Source organism: Scylla paramamosain, unplaced genomic scaffold (genome assembly GCF_035594125.1).
Source record: "Scylla paramamosain isolate STU-SP2022 unplaced genomic scaffold, ASM3559412v1 Contig6, whole genome shotgun sequence".
NCBI classification, from domain to species: Eukaryota; Metazoa; Arthropoda; class Malacostraca; order Decapoda; family Portunidae; genus Scylla; species Scylla paramamosain.
In genome coordinates this window covers 1,090,001-1,115,773 of record NW_026973671.1, presented here as the reverse complement: position 1 = coordinate 1,115,773, position 25,773 = coordinate 1,090,001, and the positions used below count along the sequence as shown (strand labels likewise).

General features: G+C 41.6%; 1 protein-coding gene across 6 annotated transcripts in view; it reads right to left on the bottom strand.

Annotated features, from left to right (window-relative positions):
- LOC135096699 (uncharacterized) overlaps window positions 1-25,773 on the bottom strand; it is a 174,855-nt gene that overhangs the window by 141,729 nt on the left and 7,353 nt on the right. The window lies entirely within an intron of this gene.

The window sequence follows — 25,773 nt, the reverse complement described above, 5'->3', positions numbered from 1 at the left end:
GGCACTACTTTAACAGTGTCCGGGGCAAGCCCAGGCGGCAGGTGTGTGACCCTGATCCTGCCGGCAGGGCACGAGAGCTCGTCCTGCAGTGGAAGGAAGCCTTATCTTTCTCTGGCCTTCCTGTGGAACACCAGGAGGTGCTTGACCGGCAAAGACCACAAAGGATGAAGTTGATTCGCCACAGTGTTTCTCTGCCAGATGACACCTGTGTGCCTATCACACATGATGAACTTCTCTCAGCAGTTAAATTGGACAAGTCAACAGCTCCTGGCAAGGATGGCATCACCTATGACATCCTCAATGCCCTCCTGGAGGTAAAGTTAGACAACCCTGTCTTAGACCTATTTAACATGTCTTTCACTGCTGGCAAGCTTCCCCACTCCTGGAAAACAGCCATTATCATCCCAATCCCCAAAGGTGATGGCACCTTTCGCCCCATTTCTCTCACCAGCTGTCTGTGTAAGATGATGGAACGGGTAATATTGAACAGGCTTATATATAAGGTGGGCCATGTCCCCTCTGGCAATGTACATGGCTCCCTAAAAGGTCATTCCACAGGTCATTGTTTTGTTGAGTGCCTGATAAATAAGGATGCTACCTGCAGAGCTTTCGTTGATCTCAAGGATGCCTTCGACAGGGCCAACAAAGATGTTATTATAGAGGAACTCATTCTCAAAGGTGTCATTCTCAAGGATGGATCAGGGACTATTTGTACAATAGAACAGCACAGGTTTGGTTTCATTGTGCAGTCTCCTCTGAGGAAGTCTTTGAGCTTGGAACACCACAGGGTGGAGTCCTTAGTCCAATGCTTTTCAACGTTTTAATGGACAAAATTGCGTGTTGTTCCTTCCCGCAGGGCACCCAGGTCCTCATCTATGCTGACGACATACTCCTCCAATGCCCCACGCCCAGGACTCTCCAGTCAGCTCTGTCACAACTACCAGCATTGTGTGTTCAAATGGGACTTGTAATTAATGAATGTAAAACCAAATTTCAAGCCAAAGGGAAGGTTTCTCGACCGCCCACTGTAAATAATGTTCCCATCCCTGGAGTTCATACACACAAGTACCTGAGTGTACAGCTGAGTTTCAGGAAGTCACTCCACGCTGTACACTATGTTCGAGACCTCTGTCTGCCACGGCTAGTGCCACTTCGGCTACTAGCAAACATGGACCTGGGGCCTGGCATTCCAGTCCTAAGGATGTTCTATATATCTGTCGTACGGTCCCTCATTGACTACCCTGCCCTTATTTTTAGTGCCACCCAGCTCCGTCCCCTGGAGCTTGTTCAGAATGAAGCCATGAGAATGATTTTGGGATGCCCAAGGACTGCAAGGATTGAGGTCTTCAGAGCTGAACTGCACCTGCCGAGTATTATGTGTAGGATACAGGAAATTTCTTGTCGGATGCTATGCACGGGCTCCGACTCTCTGAAGGGATCACTGACCCCCTGTATTGTGATTCTCGGACTTCTACAACTCCATACCTCAGGAAGATCTTGGGAGTTCTTACAAGTGTAGGTATAGCCGAGGCCTGTTAACGTTGTTGTGTCACCGCTCCAACCCGTTTGGAACCCTCACCGTGTCAGTGTTGATATTCACTCACTGCATCAGCCCAAGAGGGACTGGCTCCCTCATGTGCTGCAAGACATGTTTATGACTAAATTGTCCAAGTACCCCCACGTTCAGGCTATTCATGTTGATTGTGATGGTTCAGTCTATGGCAGCAGGTCCGGATGTGGGCTGTTCATCCGCGACTACATTTCTGCCAATCACTACACTGACACTGAGGTTTCCAGGAGGCTCCCTGCACACATGTCCTCCACTAGGGCAGAACTGTATGCTGTTCTGGAGGCGCTCCATATTGTGGCGCCTCTCCATAAGGATGTATTCTTTGTTGACAGTCAGGCTGCACTGTGTGCTCTCCAATCTACCTCCCCCATGGACTGTGATCTAGTTAATAAATGTCTTGATCTCATCCACACCCTAGAAGGTGCTGGTGCCACGGTCCACTTCACCTGGATACCCTCTCATGTGCGTATCCCGCTTAATGAAGAGGCAGACCGCCTTGCTCAATGTGCCCTTCAGGACGACACAGTGGACCCTGGCGCTGAGTACACTCTGGGCTATGTTAAGAGTAGCATGAGGGACTTTGTACATAGTAGCATTAATGATCAGTTGGAGCTTTGTTGCCATAGGGGAAGTGCCAGTAGACTTCACTATGTGCGTGTCTCCCAGAGCTGTGCTTACACCTATGGGAGACACACTGCATCACATGATAGGGTGGCAATGAGGCTCAGATTAGGCTATAAATACTTTTGGGAAGTCAGTGCTTCTCCTGGCGTGTGCTGTGCGTTGTGTGCTGTGTGCTGCACCAAGGGGACACACTCTGCGTCATTATGTCACGGAATGTCCTCTCATTGCTACATTTAGGCTGCAAGGTCAACATGGCTTGTATACCCTCATTGGCCATTTCTTAGACTCAGCCACTCTCAGGGAAATACTCAAGGAATATCCTACGTTTGCTCCCAGACTGTAGGATATTTATGCAATAAGGTGTGCAATATCTGTATTTATTTATTTACTTATATTCGTGTAATGTATGCTATATTTTTATATTTTTTTTTTATACTCTACCCTTAAGTCTTTGCCCAGGGGGTGGGTGGCATGGTCCGTCCTCCTCCTCTGTTGTATTTCATTATTAATGCAACAATAAATGTACCAATCAATCATGTTATGAACGAATTATTAAATTAAGGGATCTTGTTTCAGCAACACTAGAGGAGGAGCGCGTGCATTCTTATCTAATGTATATTTACATGGGCGTGATACAATGTACCTTCTCTGTGACGTAGATTGCATCCTCCATGACGATTAATAATAATAGCGAAGTTTCATTTATTTTTTTACATTTGCTCTGCCCTGCTTAATTGGTGGAATAAAGGCACCTGATGGCAACACTAGGCAGCTGCCCGTCATCTTCCTTCCCTCACTCCCTCTGCTCGCTGGTCAGCTGACGAGGTTTGTGCGGCACTGAGAGGTGGCACGTATCATTATTCTCAAGCATTATCGTGTGTTACTGTTGTCTTACTGCAACACTCATTCTTCCTGATGATGAATATATCTTAAACACGCTCAACATGGCAAGTGAGAAAAAAACGTTCATCAAAAGTTACAAATAGCAGTAAATATGCCCCGGTGTTGTAGTAGGACCAAGTGACGCCACACCGCCATTGATTCAAATTTCTTTCCTGACTGGACTATGTAAATACATAGAAAATTAACCTCTGCTGTAGGCTGGACTGTGGAGTGTATAAGGAGCAATATCGTGGGTGACGTGTGTGCAGGTTGAAATGCTGTACGTGCACTGAAGGGTGTCCCCGTCAAGTCAGCGAGGTACTATTACATGTCCAAATCCAAATTTGTGGGACGTATATGTTACGAACTTACACAGCGCTGTGAAATGTTTTCTTGTTTAACATGATTTTTTTTTTCTTATATATATATATATATATATATATATATATATATATATATATATATATATATATATATATATATATATATATATATATATATATATATATATACACACACAGTACGTATAATCAACACAAATGCTAACAACCACCATTACCGCCACCACCATCCAGCACTACCACCACCACCACCACCACTACTACTACTACTACTACTACTACTACTACTACTACTACTACTACTAATAATAATAATAATAATAATAACAATAATATAATTTTCACTTCCACTAGGCTCATTCAGGACTAGGCTACTGTTGATACTATTAATACCTTTAATACTACTACTACAATAATACTACTACTGCTGCTTGTGATGGTGGTGGTGCTACTACTACTACTACTACTACTACTACTACTACTACTACTACTACTACTACTACTACTACTACTACTACTACTACCACCACCACCACCACCACCTCTATGCTAGGCTATTACTAATATTTATATCACCTATCAATCTAACTCGGCCAGGCTACTACTGATACTAATCATTCTTCTTCATTCTTCCTCCTCCTCCTCCTCCTCCTCCTCCTCCTCCTCCTCCTCCTCCTCCTCCTCCTCTTCCTCCTCCTCCTCAAGTTTTTAATTTCCACTTATATTTTATTGTTCTTTCTTTCCCTAGATGAAGCGAATGAAGGAAAGTGGTGCTGCTGTTAGATTAAAAAGAGAAAGGAAAGAAAAAAACTAATTAAAAAGCATGAAGGGGCACTATTGTAATTCTTGTTCTTTCTTTCCCTAGATGAAGCGAATGAAGAAAAGTGGTGCTGCTTTTAGATTAAAAAGAGAAAGGAAAGAGAAAAACTAATTAAAAAGCATGAAGGGGCACTATTGCAATTCATCAAGCCTAAAGAAACTACTACTAACATCGACCAAACCGCTGCTGAAACTGGAGAAGTTTACGATCCAAACCATTATCAGATTCAAATGTTTCAACTGCAAGTGAATCGTCAACTACAATTAATGTAGAACATAAGCTCGTGAGAAAAAAAAAAATCAGATGTGGACAGAGTGGACTTAAAAGATGTTGGTCTATGGCCAACCAAGATTAACAATGACGCACGGATCTCACTGGTATCAAGATTGCTTGATATCATAAGATTTCAAAACAAAACAAAAAGCAAAAAGCAAAACAAAATTTGCCTTTACGAGGGCGCCGAATCTAGAGAGTAAAGAGACTGGTACTGAACCAAAAGTAACAGACAATAGAGGAAATATTTTAGAATTAGTTTATTTGCTGGCAAAATATGACCCAGAATTACGTGAACATCTTCCAAGAATCCAGATGGGAAACAAGTTCACTACTTCTTATCTGTCACCTACTATTCAAAACGAGCTTATTGAGATTTTGGGAGAAAATGTAAGAAGCAAAATCATCAGCTAAGTAAAAGAAGCAAAGTACTTTTCAATGATATTCGACAGCACTCCTGATATTTCACATAAGAATCAAATTAGCTAAGTTTTTCGCTGTTATGATCAATGGAGATCAAGTGAAGGTTGTGGAATAATTTGTTGATTTCATTGAAACAAAAGGTAAAACGGGCCAAAATATTGCAACTGTGATTTTGGAAAAAAAATAGAAAATGATAGAATTGATATTAAAAACTGCACAGGGCAGGCACATGATAATGCTACAGTAATGGCTGGTCAACATTCTGGTGTTCAGAAGTATATTAAGGAAATTAATCGAAAAGCGAAGTTTGTTGCTTGTACAAATCACTCACTGAATTTGGCTTGTGTTCATGCAACTTCTGTTGCTGTAAATTGTTGCCTTTTTTGGAAGTGTAGAGCGTGTTTTTACTTTTTTTTTTTTTTTCATCATCAACTCATCGCTTTGTCACTGGTCAAAGTGTGAAACGCATAATTAAAACAAGGTGGAGTGCAAGGGGAAATGCTGTATGTATTGTAAAAGAACATTTCTCAGAAATTTTAAGTGGCTTAGAAAAGTTAACTTTCGCAGAAGAATATACGAGTACAGTTACCAGATCAGAGGCTGGTGTGACTCTTGGTGCTTTGCAGTCATTTCCATTTCTGTGCTCTCTTGGCCTGTGGGAACCTGTCCTCCTAGAAATTAATGACACACAAAGGACTTAACTTACAGCAATATGATATCAACTCGGGCATTAGAGGATTTCTTGGTTAAGAACAGAGAAAAGCTAGTAAATGATGGAGTTAACTATGCTAAAGAAGTTTGTGATGGTCTGGGTATATAGTCATGGAGCGTCAGCGTCAGAACAGAAAGAAGAAACAAATTTTTTGGTGAAGGCTCACAAGATGCTGGATTGCCACATGACATTGAATTAAAAAGAAAAATGTTTTCTTCACTAGATAGTGATCCAAGATATAAATCTGAGATTTCAACAGCTTCGTGAACTTGCTGAGAAATATGCTTTCCTTACTCCTACACATCTTACTGATGATCAGTATGAGTGCCAGCTTACTCAAACAGATCATGATGGCATTGATAAAGATGAGTTCCTGCTTCAAAGAAAAGACTGCAGCATTTTATTGGTGTTGCTACTTGTCAAGGTCAAACGAATACGAGTATGTGGAAAGAAGGCTCCCTGGAAGTTTTGCAGTTTATTCATAAATATAATGTTGGGAATTCGGTTCCAAATCTAGTAGTTATGCTGCGGATTTTCCTCACAATTGCTATCAGTGTTGCTGCCTGCGAAAGGAGTTTTTCTGAACTAAAACTAATAAAAAATCTTGCTATGTTGTCTATAGAGAGACAACTTGCAGATGAAATAAATTTTGACAATATTATTGATGATTTTGCTGACAGAAAAGCAAGAAAAATTTCTTTGTAGAAAGAGGTGATAATTTTCAACTGATTAAAATTATTCAAAGAATACCATTTATGAGTAATTATTAAATTTTCATTTTAAAGGATTTGATTCCATTATCAATCAATAAAAGAGAAAAAAACAGCTATTCATGTCTGAATAAATAAATAAATATATATATATATATATATATATATATATATATATATATATATATATATATATATATATATATATATATATATATATATATATATATATATATATATATATATATATATATATATATATATATATATACATATATATATGTGTGTGTGTGTGTGTGTGTGTGTGTGTGCATTGTAATATTGTATTACTTCTGGGAAGGGCGGAAATTAATTGGAGGCCGTGGGCCGCCCCGTGCGGCAAAAACACGAGCTACGCCACTGGTTGGATACCTTATTAATTTGTACCTCCAGGATGCCGCGTCTCTGGTGCCTTGATTCCTTTGTGCTACCCTTCCTCTTGCATGACCTAAAGCAATGCAGAAAACGGATATATGATACGTGGGATACAAGATTAAGGGGGAAAAAAAGACCATTCATTAAAAGGCAAAAATGATACGCAGACAGGTGCAGAGAGAGAAAGAGCAGGACCAGTTTTTGGATGGAAGTGTTGCAGCTGAGTGAGAATCAATGTGCAAAATTGAGCAGTTGAAGCCTCCACCTCCCTGTCTGAGATGCTGAAGTAAAAAAGAATTTGAAGCTCATGCTCATAGATATGGATTTTTGAGTGTACATAATAGATCTTGGATACAATCAGAGTACGTTCACCATAAAAGAGTAAGTTGTGATGGGGAAGATAAACAGAGAGCATGCTTAAAGTGATGCATTTTTCAAAGTAAATGTTACTCAGCAATTATGTATCAGACATTGATGACATAATAAGGCTAACTGCGCAACATTTGAGTTACATAGACATGCACACCACTACTTAATATACAAAAAAAGTTGACAGGCCTCTCTCTCTCTCTCTCTCTCTCTCTCTCTCTCTCTCTCTCTCTCTCTCTCTCTCTCTCTCTCTCTCTCTCTCTCTCTGATATCTGTTACCTTTATCCTCGCTGCCCGCCCACGCCAGTCATCAGAGGTTGAATATTCGTTCGGTGACATGAAACGCGATCAGGGTAGTTAAGCAGGCCTCCCAAGTTATATGTAGAGGCCGATCGAGTCCGCGCGGTGCGATCAAGAGCAATGGAAAGCCGTGTCATCGATCTGTCTCTCTGCAAGAGACAGCTGTGGGGGTTGGCTTCGATGGTGTGTAATGTGACCCCGGGAGTGGTATAGACTGGCTCGTGTTGAGATGATCGTTCTATTAGTTCCCGGAATGGAAACAAGGGATCCCAGAATTTCCATTGATTGGTGATAGAATAAAAAAAAAAAAAAACGTAAACGATTAGGCAACTCAAACACTTGTACCTACGAGTTAGAAAAATACCTTGTAAATGTTTGTCAAAATTTATGTATATTTTTTTACTGGAATTCTACTTAAGGATTTATTCAATAATTATAATTCATATCAATAGTGCTGTATACTGCCTTTTTTTCTGTATTCAAGGTTATGGATATGAATTCGTAACCATGTTAGCCTGAATATTATAACCATCCTGCATTCACTTCTCTCCGACACACATGAGTACCATCAATCTTCTAGTTACATTTCAGTCGAGCAAACTGGCAACTCAAAAGCAAAAAATGCTGATCACCACCAACTTGCGACGTGAGAGAAGCCATCATTACCGCTTGTAGTTGGTGAAGCGTGTGCAATGGACTTGGGGAAAGGCAGTGCGCAGGAGGGAAAGAGGAAAATGGAAGTAGTTTTTGTCAAGTAGATCATTGAGTTGTAGCAGAGTTACAAACAAGTCAGGTTGAAAGGTTGACTACAGAATCAAACGGCACAGAACCTTAACAGCCACAAAGATTTTAAATTGACAGGATATAAGCGACAGATTAGTATCCACGTATTCCACCTCATCCTTCTAACACGGGATACTGTGCAGAGAGAGAGAGAGAGAGAGAGAGAGAGAGAGAGAGAGAGAGAGAGAGAGAGAGAGAGAGAGAGAGAGAGAGAGAATATTGAAACTATAAATATACCAAAAGTTACACGCATTTTCTTGTTTTCTTTCTCCCTTACATGTTTCTAAAGTCAAGATATTTTTTTTATTATTCTTTTGATTTACACCCTCCCTTCCTTCCAGTTTACTATTGACACGTTAAGTGACCGCCGCTTACCATTCAAGAATATTTTACTAACGATAAAAAAGTTTAGGTAATAATTTATTCCTCGCCGCGTCTGACAATCCACACTGATTCTAATAACTAAACTGTCGCGTCGCCATTTGATTATCTCATTACTTCTTGCATCTTATCCACGCAGTCGACAGATAGGATTTCCAAGCACCTCATTCACTTACGCAGCATAACTTTTGCATAACTCTGTTCACCACGACATAAAATCCCTTGTAGACTTCATATAATTTTCTTACGTAGTTAAGCTTTCTTCAGTGTTAAAGGCAGGGTGCGTCTGGCGCAAGACATGTTTATTGGGATTTTCTTACGGGAGCGATCTCCTTTAATACTGTAGCAATAAACATCAAATATCATGTAGATAATTTTCAAGTGCCCTGTGATGCGCGAAAAATGATCTCACAGTAGTAGGGTCTAAACATGTATTCCGAGGTCACCTGAAGGTGAACACGATCACTCAGCTGACACCTTGGTTATCATCTGTACAATATTCCTGGACACACATCTTCATAATACAGACCTTGCTTCACTCCAACATACATTTTTCTATAAAAACAAAAAAAGGAAGTCTAGCAAAGAGGCAAAAAAGCTCTATGTAAAAAATGTATCTCTTGTAAGACATATTTTTTAAATATATGATAATGCCGTATTTGAACGTCATTCACTGGTGTGCTAATGTGACTGCAGGCTATTGCTTATTTTTTTTGTGTACTTGACACACCAACTTAATAAATCAATATTTTTTTCCTGTCGATTACTATCTGTAAGTGCATTTTTTAGAAACTGCCCTACTCTTCACTATCACACTTCAGGAAAACCACAACGTCACCGTAAAGAAGACTTACACGACAATGAAGATAATTATGTAGAGAATAGGAAGAAAGAAGAAAATAGACAAGTCCTTTTTCTATCATACATTTCTATGCTCTTGCCACGTTCTCCTCCTCATCCTTCTTCACTTTCTTCTCTCTCCCAGTTACAGAAAGTTAAGTATCATGCCTTACAGAACCATGCTTCTAGACGTCTGGCCAGCTCTCCACCAGATTTCTGGCTTCTGCTCACGACGCAAAACTAGGTTATCTAAGTTGTGTATTTCCGCATCCCAAGGCCATTTGAGGAGGAATGCCATGTGTGTGTGTGTGTGTGTGTGTGTGTGTGTGTGTGTGTGTGTGTGTGTGTGTGTGTGTGTGTGTGTGTGTGTGTGTGCAGTGAACCGAGACGTGCAATTATTTCCCTTTTTTCCCCCCACTCATTGAAATCTCAGCCAACGAAAACGTGCGTGGAGTTAGTTACGAGCATCCTCATCCTCCTCACCCTCCCGCTTCTCCTCCTTACTTTCCTCCTTTTCCTCTTCTCTGTATCTTTAAAACAAAACTCCTGATGAAAGACATGCCTTCACTTTTAAAACAAAATAGTGCCTATCTATGTATCATGAATACTATATTCCACTCTTGTATTTTCTCAGAACTACAAATAATTAGGAACTGTAGAAATAACGAGGAACATCACCTAGCCGAGGCTGCTCCTTGTCAGAGATGCCGGACTTACAAGAATTATACACTGAGGAGGTTAATTTATAGATAATTATAGTCATGACAAATCAAATCTAGCACATACCTGTTAAAATATAAACTACACTACACCAACACACCCTTCCACGTGAAAGGGCCACGTAGCTGTAAACTTGAAGCTCAGTTCATAACCCAGTGACTTTACAATTGTTTCACCAGAGAGAATTTCACCAAGCAACTGGCAATTATCAAACACATCCAAGAAGACTGATGGTTTTCCAAGAATGAGTTGAATTTAAATCCATCTAGACACTTATATCCTCCCGTTTGTGTTAAAATGCACCACTAGCTACGTAGATACGATAATGTGTGTAATAGATGTATTCTAAAACAACTACTGTCCAAATAGAATCGGGGAAAACAGGTGCATTCCCAGTAGTGTGTGAGGATACATATGAAAGGTATAATACAAATCAGCTACTTATATTTGAAGAAACAGGTAAATCTTAATAAACACACTAGTTCAGCAAATAAGCACCAAGACGCCACCTCTCGGCCTTCGGCTGAGACCAAACAGCCTCGCAGAATGATGATTATTTACTGACTTGCCCGCAGCCAATAAAAACAACGTTACAAGGTTGTGAATATAAGCACGATTAGTAGTTGCACAAATATTGCTTCTATCTCAACACACACACACACACACACACACACACACACACACAAACACACCGAATCGCTAAATCTAAGGACATTCGAGTACGTAACTCATTCCTCAACAACACCCACAATTTCAGGACATAAAACAAACATAACCTGCCACACTTGGACAAAAATGTAAAAACTGAATAAACTATCTCAGTATTTTAATATGTAAAATATCTTTTCTTATCTATTTCTTTATAAAATTTTATAAGCAGGAGAGAGAGAGAGAGAGAGAGAGAGAGAGAGAGAGAGAGAGAGAGAGAGAGAGAGAGAGAGAGAGAGAGAGAGAGAGAGAGGAGGAAGATGTATGACAGGATACAGCCGCACTTATCTCATTCCCTACGTACTGTGTGCATTAGGTATACACGTGAGACCCGCACCCAGCTTTTACGAATACATACACGACTCCCCATAAGAATGATAAGATCTAGAATGGCAAGAACATAAAAGAATACTAGTAAAGTAACAGACAAGAAGCCGAGTAAGAATGACAAAGAAAAAAATAAGACAGTTATAGGATAAAAACGGCAAGAAAATACAACACCAGTAACCGAGACAAGAAAACGAGTAAGAATGACCAAAACTGAAATACTCATATGTAGTAAAAATGGCAAGACAAATGTACAAGTACTGTATGTGAGAATGAAAAAAAAAAAAAAATAGAATGCTGGTATGTAAGAATGACAGGGACAAGACTGCTAATATGTAGCATGACTTTTATGATTTATTTGAAAGCAAGTAAGGAATTCTCTAGACAACAGTCCCTCAGCAATCTGGACTGCTAAGATCTCCAATAAGACCAAAGTTCCGTGTGCGCTGTGGTCCAGCTGGAGGTTCCAGCTTCACAAAGAATCCAGTAATCATATGGACCAAGTTGTAAACGCACCTAGAATTCGGTAAGGCGTGATGGTGTCCTCCCGTTAAATGCTCTGTAGCAGGAACGATTATGGTTAGCGAGCATCTGAACACTCAACAGTCATCAACCGTCCGCCTCGCCGCGTCACTGCTGAGAAGCCGATGAACGCTCCCAGACAAACAGGGACACGCCCATCTGTCCCTCATGATGTCAAAACCTGTCCTAATTTTGATCCTCTCAATGCACAGAAAGGTATGTGTGTATATATATATATATATATATATATATATATATATATATATATATATATATATATATATATATATATATATATATATATATATATATATATATATATATATATATATATATATATATATATATATATATATATATATATATATATATATATATATATATATATATATATATATATATATATATATATATATATATATATATATATATAATATATATATTAGATACATATCGCTTACATTTCCTCACCACCACCCTTATCATTTGTCGTCCCCGCACAATGAAAGACATCACTCACGCTTAAATTAGAGAAGAACAATGCAGAGGCGACGGACAGCCAAATAACTTCTTCCAAGTGAATCTGGCAAGTATAACCGATGGAGACTTGTGAAGGATATAACTTACTAAGCAGCTTGGCGGCACAGGTGGAGGGTGACGGGTGGCAGGTGACGCTGAAAGTTTTGTTGGGCTCCTCTCCTCACTAATCACTGAGGTGGTACCACGCGGTACACTCATGCAGGCTACTGAAAAAAAAAGTCTACTCAGCGATGCAATTCTGATATTTAACCCCCCTCCACCCTCTCTCTCCATCCATGGACCTCCAACAGGTGATAGGGTTCCAACTTTGAGGGAGAAAGAAAGACAGAATGTAGTAATGATGGGATTTTCGTTTGTAGCCTCCTGTGTGTGGCTCACTGTACGTAACGAGAAGAGCCGAGGGCGTGTCGGCGGTGATGCATCTGGTAGTTTGAGGTCAACCAAGGAGCTTCCCATTTTACGCTAACTGGTATTTTTTCTAGAAAATTACCCTTATCTAACTGATATACCCTTGAATGCCCTCATTATAACCTGCTTGACTGACGTGAGATTCCAAAGCTCTAAAAACTGTTGAAATTTGCTGTTTTTCCTCAACATTATGGAACTGAAAATCTTTAATGTAACGTATACTATTCTTTTAAACACTATCGTCTTGGTGCATTACAAGAGCCTTATCTGTGCTACACAAAACACTCTAGTTGTACACCTTCAGACACCATCCTGAACACTCAGCACTAGTTCTTATCACTGGCAGAGATTAAAAGCATTGCGTTTAGTGTATCTTTCCAGACTGAATTAAACCAACTTAGGAGTCATTCAAGATATGGAGACAGCAATACTTAAGATTTTAGATCTATAAATATATTTCTCATCGTAATTTTACTCTAGCCTCTAGTAAACCTTTGATACGATAAAGAGCAACAAGTGCAACGAATGAAATGGCACAAACACTCAATTAAAACACACGAGTCAAGGTGAATTTAATGCTGGGGTAACGTGCAGCTTGTCCCTCTACGTAACGCATTCACAACCAAGGTATCATAAACTATTTCCTTTGACTACTTAACTCCCTAGCTGCAACCCATTTTGTTTTACCTTTTTACTTCCTTAATTGTAACTTATCTCATTGGAGTCTGTTGTGCGCTTCCTGCCTAATGTTGGCAGTCTGCTACAAAGTCATTAAGAGTCAGACAAGGTAACTCCAACTCCTATCAATTTCAAATGATGTAGTTATATCATTCCATCCTAAAATGTTCTGGTGAGGAAGGTTGACCTCAAATATTACACGATTTATCAACAAGAATCAGTTATGCAATGATGAAATGAACTGGAGGAATGAGTGAAGGACTCATCAAATCTTGGTTTTCATCTATTTCATCTTACTTATTATTATTTTTTTTTGTCTTTTATTTTTCTGATTTGAAAATATCTGATTACTGGTAAAATTCCCACGAAGTTTTGCTTCGTATAGGTTTCAACAACAATCTGATACCGCAAGACAAAAATATCATACTAGCCGCTAGCCTATCAGTTTCCTATCTTTTTTTTTCTTTCCGAGAGTTCGTGAAAAAAAAAGCATCCTGTTAATCTGAATAATGATGATGATAGTGGCAAGCATTATGGCATGCTCGTTGTGTAATTACTGACACAAAACGCAGGAGCAGCAGCAGCAGCAGCAGCAGCAGCAGCAGTGGCGGCGGAGGCGGCAGTAGTAGTAGTAGTAGTAGTTCTGCAGCAGCAGCAGCAGTGGCAGCGGAGGCGGCAGTAGTAGTAGTTCTGCAGCAGCAGCAGCAGTGGCAGCGGAGGCGGCAGTAGTAGTAGTTCTGCAGCAGCAGCAGCAGTGGCAGCGGAGGCGGCAGTAGTAGTAGTAGTAGTAGTAGTAGTAGTAGTAGTAGTAGTTCTGCAGCAGCAGCAGCAGTGGCAGCGGAGGCGGCAGTAGTAGCAGTAGTAGTAGTTCTGCAGCAGCAGCAGCAGTGGCAGCGGAGGCGGCAGTTGTTGTTGTTGTTGTTGTTGTTATAGTGGTGGTGGTGGTGGTGGTGGTGGTGGTGGTGGCGTTTATGGTGAACATGAACAACAACTGACAAAGTCATCAATCAACAAAACCGATTCACAGTGACACCACCAACACCACCACCGTCACCACCACCACTCACATCACAGACACAAGCAGCCATGCCAAAGACGCACTGGAAGCTCTGAAGGATAAAACCCACAAGAAACGCAGCGACGACAAGCCAAGGCCATCTATTACGGCACTCAAATAATCTTAATGGCTGGTCTAAAGAAAAGTGAAGTACAATCAACACTTAGACAACAAATTAAGGACTGTTCAGGCTTTACTTGGGCGTAGCATCCATCGCGGCATCCACCATGATTACAGCACAAGAAGTTAGCCGAAAGTTTCATCTCCGGCCTGGCCCAAAGTTACGTGTGGCAAGACCTGTGGAAATTGCACTGATGCCGGCACGGTAATGCGAGGCCATCACTCGTCCCCGAGGAACACCGCCACTCCTTCCCTGTGATTACCTGAACACTGCTAATTACGCTCTGTTCCAAAATTTATTTCTGATCAGTCAGTCATTCAGTTTCTCTCTCTCTCTCTCTCTCTCTCTCTCTCTCTCTCTCTCTCTCTCTCTCTCTCTCTCTCTCTCTCTCTCTCTCTCCATCTAGTTTCAGGACGTAAATCCGGACAACACGCCGTCATCATTACATCATCAGGAGAAGCAGCACTCTGTCCCCCAGGCAGTGAACCCAAAGGAACATTAGTTAAAAAGAGCTACAGAAAGGAGACCTGAATCCTTCTCTATACAAAAGTCTACGATCAATATACATCACAACAACACTAATTATAAGGAGCCGAGACGAGGCGCTGTGCACGTGTTGTGTGTCGTGTATGCGCGTGTCGTGTGTGTTGTTTGAGTTGGAAGTGATTCATTGACTGATTATTTTAATTATTTCGCAACAGCCAGATCGTGTGGTGCAGTGAGGTGTGCTGCAAGCTACTAACGATCATTAGAGCATCAAAACAGAACATGAAAGACAGTAGTGATTCAAACTACAATTAGCATACATGACTAGTACTCACTATTTTGGACCTTGAACATAAAAAACGTTTATTTAAAAGCAAAATGGACGAAACTCCATGAAAAAAATAAAAGGGATTCTTCACTCCAGGTAGCATAGAAGGTACTCGTTATTGTGGATGGAGAGCATGATAAACCCTTAAAAGCAAGAAGGAGAGTTCAAGGGCACACGGTCAGTGTCAAGACTGGACAACATTTTGGTCATGTAGAAGAGAAGAGGACAGAATCACAGGATAAATTGGGATTGGCTTGAAGGAGGTGAACCAGACTGAAAAAAAAATGAAAAAAAAGAAGAGGGGGTATGATATTAAAAGGAAAGGTACTAAGATAATAACTGAAATTTTATAATTGCAAAGAATATACATGACAAAAACTGAAATGTAGATATAGCTCACACTTTATTCTCTTTGCATATTTTAAGAAGGTGCAGTAGAGAAAGACAAGAATGGAAAAATTACAAGGAATATACGGTAGAAAATCGGGTTTTGTTTCTTACTACGAGTCAGGCAGCAGTTCAACGAAAGAGGATTCAGCCCTCCAGCCTCACCTGTTTCAGCTGTCCCTGCAGATGTGCTGCGGCGTTGGGACTTGCATTCTAAGAGACCAGTGTGTCAGGAAACGATAATTACATTACTGCGCAAACAAAATGTCGCAAGATAAAGAAATACAAACCAGTGACTGGATAACGACAAGAATGATGAGTAGTGGCGGTTTATGAGACATCAAGAAACAAGACATTTATCTACTCACTCGTTATGCGTTAAAATTTTCAATAAGAACCTGACCACACTACATTGATTAATCACCTCAAATAAACCACGGCCAGATAACTCGTGTTGAGTGCTGTCCCTCATGTTGTCAACAAGTTATCAGGCTGTCTTTCTAGAGGAAAGTGGTCAATTTTCTTCAAGATATCCAAGAACGTGTGAGCAGCTGTGCGCTTATTGTTGCGTAATTGGAAATGAACGCACTGATTACGATGGGCTTTGGACAACATACTTGTTACCGTCAGAAGGCGTAATCACAGAAGGCGTATGGACATATAAAGAAAGGAAATAGTTAACTGTAGTAGTGAAGATGGGAAGTAGAGTGAGGCGATGATGTAGGATGGTATTAAGGCCCGATGTTTACATCCGGTGTCGAGACAGCATTAACGGGGAGATAAGACATAGGGGAGATGAATAACTGTGCTGACTCAAGGGACCTCCGAGGTTGACCTCTGTCCCTACACGCATTTATAATAATTTGGGCAAAGTGACACATGATTGTTGAACAAGATTATTGTCAAGGTTTACTAAGAAACAGACTTGATGAGCTGACGAGGCTACTTGATTGGAGAGTTAATGAATCAACATTTAAGACATAATAAGTAAAAATAAAACAGCCTGAATGCTGGTGCATAGGTTGTACAGTTAAAACAGCCTGAATGCTGGTGCATAGGTCGCACAGTTAAAACAGCCTGAATGCTGGTGCATAGGTCGCACAGTTAAAACAGCCTGAATGCTGGTGCATAGGTCGCACAGTTAAAACAGCCTGAATGCTGGTGCATAGGTCGCACAGTTAAAACAGCCTGAATGCTGGTGCATAGGTTGCACAGTTAAAACAGCCTGAATGCTGGTGCATAGGTTGCACAGTTAAAACAGCCTGAATGCTGGTGCATAGGTTGCACAGTTAAAACAGCCTGAATGCTGGTGCATAGGTTGCACAGTTAAAACAGCCTGAATGCTGGTGCATAGGATGCACAGTTAAAACACCCTGAATGCTGGTGCACAGGTCGCACAGTTAAAACACTGGTAAAACACCCTGAACAGCACACGTGTTATACAGTAAGACGCCCTCAGTCTTGATGCACGAGTGGTACGCAAACAGAACACTCGTTACATGTCACTTGCTGTTAACAACTTATATATAACAAAGGAATCAAGGTCAGATAGTGACGCCACGAATACAGGTGTAGGTGACAGAGACGCCAGCGGAAAGTGACTTGCAAAACGCTTAGCTCATCCGCGATACATAACATCATATGAACACACGACATGCCTTCACCAGGGGGAGGAAGACTCACCCGAACCTCCCAAGAATGATACGAGGGCAAAATCGCCAGGGACATCCGCCAGGGACATCCGATTCTGTGCATGAGACACTGACATCTGGTGCTCACAAACGTGTGGACAAAGAGCCAGCAAAAAATAATAACTACCATCGAAAGACCCATACTGCCCTTACCCACATTTACGGTAAATCAAAGAGAGAATTTAGTCTGTTCATGAAGCAATTTCACCAGTATGTGAATAAAGCCGCAGTGGATCCCTCAACTAAACTAAACATGCTAATAAGTGCAGGTACAGGCTCACTGAAAGATTCCTTGATGGGTTATGTCAACATGGGTCCCGAGGAAGACTATCAGGAATCCATGATCATGCTGACACGCAGACTAGCAGACAGTGAGGAACACATTGATGAAGCAGTGAGGGAGATTCTGAAGGGACCCCAAATAAAAGATAACGACGTCCAGATGATACAGAAACTTGTACAACAATTATGGAACTGCACCACTGACCTGGAAATTGTTGGACGCCTATCAGACTTAAGACAATTATGGGAGCATGTTAATGATATCAGATCGCTTCACTGGGAAACTCCTTGAGTTTTTATGATGATGAGTTCCATAAATACATAAGAGAGCGGAACAAAAGATCGAGGCCCAGCATTACATGGCTTCTAAATCTACTGGATGATTATGAAACGAGGATTAATAGAAATGCAGGACGCAGTCCTGCATTTCTATTAATCCTGCAGTGAAGGAGGAAGAAAAAACGTAAAGGGTACTGATAAACAAGCCTCTGATACTAATAGAGGAAATGAGACACCCTGGAAGAGAAGAGCCATTGGGCTTGCAATAGCTGAGTCAATTACTGAGTCACATGGAGGTCAAGACACAAGGAATAAAGGTTGGAATCCATGTGTCCTTTGTAAAAATACACACCCACTGTGCGCCTGCCGGAAGTTTCGCGCCATGAATATAGCAGAACGCAGGACGGCAGCTAATAGGGCACAAGTCTTTTATACATGTCTGGGTCGCAATCATACTGTCAAGGAATGCAAGTCGCCGTCTAAGGTATGCGGCATAGATGGCTCTACCCAACAACATTCGCGATGGTTGCCCAAGCCTGAGAAACTTCAAGAAAGGAGACTTGGTTACTATAACAATGAAGTGCTTCCCCGCAGCCAGTGGAGGCTCGGCAGAGTGGTGCAAGTGGAGCCTGGAGAGGATGGTCTTGTACGTCAAGTTAAAGTAAGAACTGCACACAAGGTGTTTATGCGACCAGTAAACAAACTCTGTTTCTTGGAAGGCCTGAGCGAGAATTAAGTCAGTGCTTGGTGAGACCTAATGTAGGCCTAACATACATAAATAGTTGTAATATAGAATGTAAGAATTACTTCACCCCAATAGCTTGATGATATTGGCATTATTCTTAAATTATTGAATTAGTCACGTGTTCGTGTAAGATTTGGGCGTGAACGCCCAACAGGGGGAGTGTTACCGCCAGAAGGCGTAATCGCAGAAGGCGTAAGGACATATAAAGGAAGGAAATAGTTAATTGTAGTAGTGAAGATGGTAAGTAGAGTGAGGCGATGGTGTAGGATGGTACTGATGCCCGATGTTTACATCCGAAGGTGTCGAGACAGCATTAACGGGGAGATAAGACATAGGGGAGATGAATAATTGTGCTGACTCCGAGGTTGACCTCTGTCCCTATGACCTGGCAGAGTAGAGGGGCGCTTTATCCCTCTGGTTAGGCCGAGAGGCAGAGGGAAGCCTGTTGTTGTGAGAAGAGCTGTACTCTCGTCACTGGTAGAGCGGTGTGGAAAACGGACGGCAAAGTAGCCAGGATTGTTCAATAGACCCCGAATGCGTAAGATGAAGACACAACATTGTTCTATAGGTTTCGATGTTGAAACACTATATACGTTGTGAACTGTAAGGGATGTAATTGTTGCTATAATTACAATCTGTGTATTGACCAATATATGTACTTACGCTTTTTTTTTTCTCCAGATTGAAATTATAATGTGATGAAGCGTGTGTGTGTGTGTGTGTGTGACAGACGCACAGCTGCCAGGCGGCTTCCAGCCTCACCACACCACACAACCTAACATTGTCCTTGTGTCTCGTTGCATTCCCAAAGCAATTATTCCCCCCACCTTTTTTTTTTCTTTCTTCTTGGCTGGCCGCTGTGCCAGTTATGGAAATTGACGTCTGGTCTCAGGTGTGTACATCGTCAGATATGTACGCTAGGTAGGTAAACAATGCACGTGGTGGTAATTACAAACATTATTTTCACATTCTTACTACCTGGTTTTGAATCCAGCACTTGCCGGACGACTCAGGACAGCTGCTCCCTCACCGCCACGCGTGAATATTCATGTGTTGCTTTGAGAGGGTTAGGTATGAGGATCTTGGCTACTTAGTGACCACGATGTTTTTTTTTTTTTTCCGCAAACACAAGCAAGCATGTGCCACCAGGTAGATAAGTTGCATAATTATGTGCGGACTCTAATATGTTAACGAAAAAAAAATGCTGAGGACTGGTAACACGAAGGAAAGATGTCAAAAAACTGCAGCTGTTCCGATTGAGGTGGTATCGGGGGACATCGCTACGCCGGCCGCCGACACCCACCCCTCGCTTGGAGGCAACCTTGTCTCGAGTTTCGAGATAAACAGATCCTTTGGAGTAACACCAAAGAAAAACGCTAGCCTCCACATTCAAATGTGTGTGTGTGTGTGTGTGTGTGTGTGTGTGTGTGTGTGTGTGTGTGTGTGTGTGTGTGTGTGTGTGTGTGTGTGTGTGTGTGTGTGCTAAATTAAATTATTCATTAGTGAATATACTCGTATCCATTGACGGGAAAATAATGCAACATTGGGCATAAAGATTATGTTAGGATGAGTACAAATTTCTTTTTTTCTCTCACTTTTCTTTCACTAGTGACTTGGTGTTCCAAGCCTCGTCTTACAATAAATCACGTAAAGAAAAGAATGAATGTCAAGATTTTGCCAAGGATTAATATGAAAATCTTTTTCCTTTATTTTCTTTCTCCCTTTTTTGACAGCTGCTATGATGCGTTAAGTCCTTACTTATAACAGGGAAAACGAAATTCAAGATTACACATGAATAAATTGCTTAATTTTATTGTAACTTAATCCTAGATTATCTTTAACTAACGCTGATTCAATTACTGATCTGAGAATAAAGTAATAATTAAGTAACATGATGAGCTTCGCTTTAAATTGGCGAAATAAATACGAAAATATCCATTAGTCTTCATTTGGTAGAAGAAAAGAAATAATGAAGCTGCATGGTGAGATTTTTCAGTCTTAAGAGTAAATTAAATAGCAAAGTCTATATCAAAGTCTTTACTGATAAGGAAAAAAAATAATAATGAGGTTGCAGGGTGAAGTTTTTCCTTAGGTCTGAAGAGTCAAATAAAAAAAAAGGCTTATATTAATGTTCATAGTGAACAGGAGTTATAACAATGGTGAAAGGTAAGATTTTTTTCTTTTTCGATCATAGGGGATAAATAAAACTTCATCAGTCTTCACCTGACAAAGTAAAAAAAAGTCAAAAGAAACTTAACAACCTAAACAAACTAACAAACAGCTTCCCCCGCCCAGTGTGGTGGCGTGCAAGCCGTTCAACTCCAGGAAGTCTCAAACCACTGTTATGTATTTACCTATTGCCGGCAGCGAGTGCAACTCCTGAGATAAAGGACGTGTGTGTGTGTGTGTGTGTGTGTGTGTGTGTGTGTGTGTGTGTGTGTGTGTGTGTGTGTGTGTGTGTGTGTGTGTGTGTTTATTAATCTTGCAGTTTTACAGTTGAAGATCCACATGTTACATATAAACTTAAATACTAACATACATACTACATCTCAAGCATACATTAATCCTAAGGCCGGCCACACACGTGCAGTTAAAACTGTCAGTTTGGACTGTTCAGTTATAACTGACAGTTTTAACTGTCAACTGACAAGTCCACAGACGTACAGTTGAATCGTTCAGTTTAACCATGGAGACTATTGATTTTTGCAACCACTGATTTCTTTGTAGCACCAGGCTCAATTTCTTGCAATTTAACACATAATTTGGCATATGCTGCATCTTTCTTAGTTCGATCGTGATAATCTTCAGATTTAATCTTCCACAGACAAGGTTCATCTTTATAAATTTCTATAAAGTCTGCAATGGTTTGATTCTCCTTTCTAGACAAAATTACTGTTTTGGATCACTGAAAGAAAAGAAACACTATGAGATCTGAAAGTCAAACAAATAAGTTAAGACAGAATGGACAGAAAGCAACATGTGAGGGAAACACTTTACTTTTGGTAACGTTTCGTACAGAGTACTTCTGAGGAAGTACTCTGTACGAAACGTTACCAAAAGTAAAGTGTTTCCCTCACATGGTGTTTCCGTCCAATCTGAAAGTCAACTGAGGACTGCGCAGTTAAGCCCCACACACGCTCAGTTCTCAGTCAAACAGCCACAGTTGACAGTTAAAACTTTTAACTTTTCTATTTCCTTCAGTCGAACTGCGCAGTTCTGTTGAACTGAGACTGATGGTCCCACACACGTCAGTTAAAACTGTCAGTTATAACTGAACAGTCCAAACTGACAGTTTTAACTGCACGTGTGTGGCCGGCCTAACGTATCTTAATCCTATACAATTAATCCTAAGTATTTTACAGTTTCATACTATGGCTGGCAGATGGCGCCGGTCAACCTAGTAGATTATTCATAGGCCAGGGGGTGATCAGGCCACCCCGTGTGTATTTTTCTTTTGAGAGTTTGTTTCTCCTACCTAAGCAGCGGGTCACAACTCCCGACTTACATCAGGTACCTAATCACTGCTAGGTGAGCTGGGGCTACACAGCGAACAAATCCGCCCAAAGACTTCTGATGGGCCCCAGGATTCGAACCCAGTCCCTCTCGATTGCGAGTCGGCCGCGCACTGCGCCTGGTGGTGTGTGTGTGTGTGTGTGTGTGTGTGTGTGTAAAGGGAGATGGATAGGGTGAAGAAGTACGCACAGGGAGTGAGAGAGGAATAGGGGCACATGTGTCAGAAACTGTAGTAACTGTACGTAGAGGGAGGAGGAGGAGGAGGAGGAGGAGGAGGAGGAGGGCAGGGCTAGACAGAAAAAGTGGTCTGTTTGTTGATCTGTCAGCCATAAGAGAAGACAGGCTAGCGTATTGGCATCCCTGTTGATGAATAGCTGGCAGGAAAGTGAGAAGTGACAATAATGCCTCACCATTGCATTAACTAACACTTTGATGAACGGTCTCTCAAAGAAAAAAAAACTATTAAACTTAGGCTAGAGATAGTTTGGTGAGAAATTAGTCTTGTAAGAGAGAGAGAGAGAGAGAGAGAGAGAGAGAGAGAGAGAGAGAGAGAGAGAGAGAGAGAGAGAGAGAGAGAGAGAGAGAGAGAGGCTTCAAAAAAACCGACAAGGAATGAACAGTCGCTTATGGTTTAGTGATCTCACAGAGTGAAGTGCTAAGGAGGTGGAGAAGTAGGCCAGGTGCGAGAAAAGGGAGCAGAAGACAAATATCTGACGGGTGCCTGGGAAAATAAACTAAGGTAAACAGATGGCGTGGTGAGCAGCAGACAGGTTTAGCCACGTGGGGGCATGTGTGCAGGAGAGGGACGTGGAGGCAGTTTTGACATGTGGCGCATACGAACAGCGTAGGGAGGGTCACGTGTCTTGGGGAGTTGCGGGGGGACTTGTGGCCTTCAGTACTGGGAAGGTCATGTCTGGGGAGGTTGCGGGGGTACAAATATTGGGCACATAAACATGTGAAGGATCAAGTCACGTGTCTGGAGAGGGACGTGGAGCGAATTCAGGGAACACAAAGGATGGGGAGAAATTTGAGAAGACGGAGAACGAGTTAAAAATACACCAGGAAGGATGTAAAGGAGTTGTCAACATAAAGGTAAGGAGACGAAAGAAGATATACACAGAAATGAGAGGGAGATTACAAACAGCTGTAAGAGGAAGGAGGAAGAAAAGGAGAACGAGAGATGTATAGGGATCAACACCAGCGGGGTGACTGAGTGAGGAGAGAGGCGATGCGGAGGAGGGCAGATCAAGGGCTTAGGATGGGAAATGAGCAGGGCAGGGAGGAGACCAGAAACAAGTTCCAGAAAACGAAAGGCAGGAAAGAGGATGATGAGGATGACACAAAACCACCAATTCATGCGATGCATACAACAAAAGATGGGAGAAATGGGAATTTAAAATGAGAAAGCAAACCAAAAATAAAGGTTACCTAAAGATAAGAGGAGGAAAAGTACAGGAATGAAAGACTGCGGTGAACACGATAAAGGAAAAAAAAAAAAAAACAGGAAGAGGTAAGGTGATGTGATAAAAGAAGGAAAAAAATGGACAGCGATAAGAGGATGATAAAAGGAGAAGGAAAGGCGACACAAGAGTGATGGAAAATAAAATAAGCCGGGATGGAAATGAAAGGAAGACAAGGACAGGAAGGAAGTAGAGAAAAAAGAAAGGTGGAGGAGAAGGAAGAGGAGGAGGTGGAGGAAGAGGAAAAAAAGAAGAAGGAGAAGGAGGAGGAGAAAGAGGAGGAGGAGTGTGGGAGCGAGGGTACGGATGTCATGCTATCTAGTCGGGTGAGAAAAAAAATGACAAGGAATATAGGTTGCAGATGTACATACAACACTGCACAGCTTGTCCCCATACACGGTGAGACCAGTATAGTACATGACACCTGCAGACGGAGAAGGGATGGTTGAAGTCAAAGAGCAAAAGCGGAGAGGGGAAAAGAAGGTTGGCAACACCTTTCACCCGGCAGATGTTAAAAAAAAAAAAAAATCATCCAACACGCAGTACAAAATTAATGCCTAAAGAACGAGTCGCAAAAAGTGGTCGCTATAATGAGAAGAAAATAAATGACTTAAGTTCGTAATATGAAGCTGCTGCCTTGATGGGTGTTGGGCTGACGGGGAGAGGAGGCGGGGAGGGTGGGGAGTATCTACTACTCCCCCGATCCCTACTCCCGCCGCCCCGATGCTCCGCCTCTCGTCCCTCGCCGCGCTGACTGGCAGAGAGAGGAAGACATTAGTGGCTTCGTTTGGTATTCCGCACGAGAGTCGCCAGAACACTCTTGGTGCGCGGACACGAGGAAAAAAGTGACACTTATCTAATGCAGAGGTCATGTTTCCTGCTCAGATCACGTCCGGCAGAGAGAGGGAGAGTGGGTGGATGGAGAGAGTTTTCGAGGGGGAGACACGATTTGGAGGGAAGGGGAAACTTGGGTCTTGGGTCTTACTTGAAGAGGATATAAAGTAATGAGGATGCTGGGCTGAGAGATCTAGCTGTTGCTGCATTATAGGAAAGGGAAATTCTCGTTGGTGGGTAGTTTCAGTGTTTGTTAAGAAAATAAATCCCTTGTAAATTAACATCGTTAACGTGTGCCTCTTTATTTATTTTATTATTCTTTTTATAGCGAAGTTCTCTTAAGCATCATGGAATACAAGTTTTTATGCTTCCTCGAAACAAGCAAGTATTCTTCCTGAACACGTCTGTCTGTCAAGCTTATAGACATGGCGGGGCTCGAGGCGACCCATGCACAGGAAACAACACACTGCACTTTGGGGAGCAAGGAGATGCGACTCTTGGTTCAAGATCATCAAGTAACTCACATCCTCATACCTGCGATGAAGACATGCGAAGTGACAGGGAGGGGTCTTGACAGCGGCCCGGTAAGGCGTGCTGGGGAGCATAATCACCGAGATCTTGAGTTCGACCCTAATCCCTCGCAGCGACCGAGTGGAGGAAACGCGCGGAGGAGTGACGGATGTGTCCTTCCGCGGTCTGCTGACTTTGCACTTGCAAGGAATTTGCAAGATTTAGACTGATTTTTTTTTTTTTTACTTCATATGGACAACCTTCCTTATAAGAAAAGTAACATACAATAGACGGTGACGCAGAAATATCGAAGCTTGTTTCTAAAACTACCTGGGTAGAGAAACTGGTTCGGAGACACATTAATGTTACCTGATGCATAAATAAAAGTCCACATTCCTCTCCCAGATGCCGGTGTGCTGGTCTGCTTCCACGAGACCTTTACCATGACTGATGTGATCTTGAAATACAACGAACAAATCTCAAAACCACATGATTTTGCTCTGCTCTTCTTAGTTTGTTTTTTCTCCTGTGGACGATAAGGTAGACGGAAAGTGGAGGTAAAACCCAGAGTAAAATGAAGGGAGAACAGATAGCCTCTAAAGGACATGTAGACGCGAACTGACACATCAAGAAGTGAGAGTGTCATGGACGAAAGGAGGTGAGGAGGTGGGGGGGGGGGAAGGTGGGCACAAGGCACGTGTTCTTGTGGCTCAGGGGAATGTTGCTGACAATGAA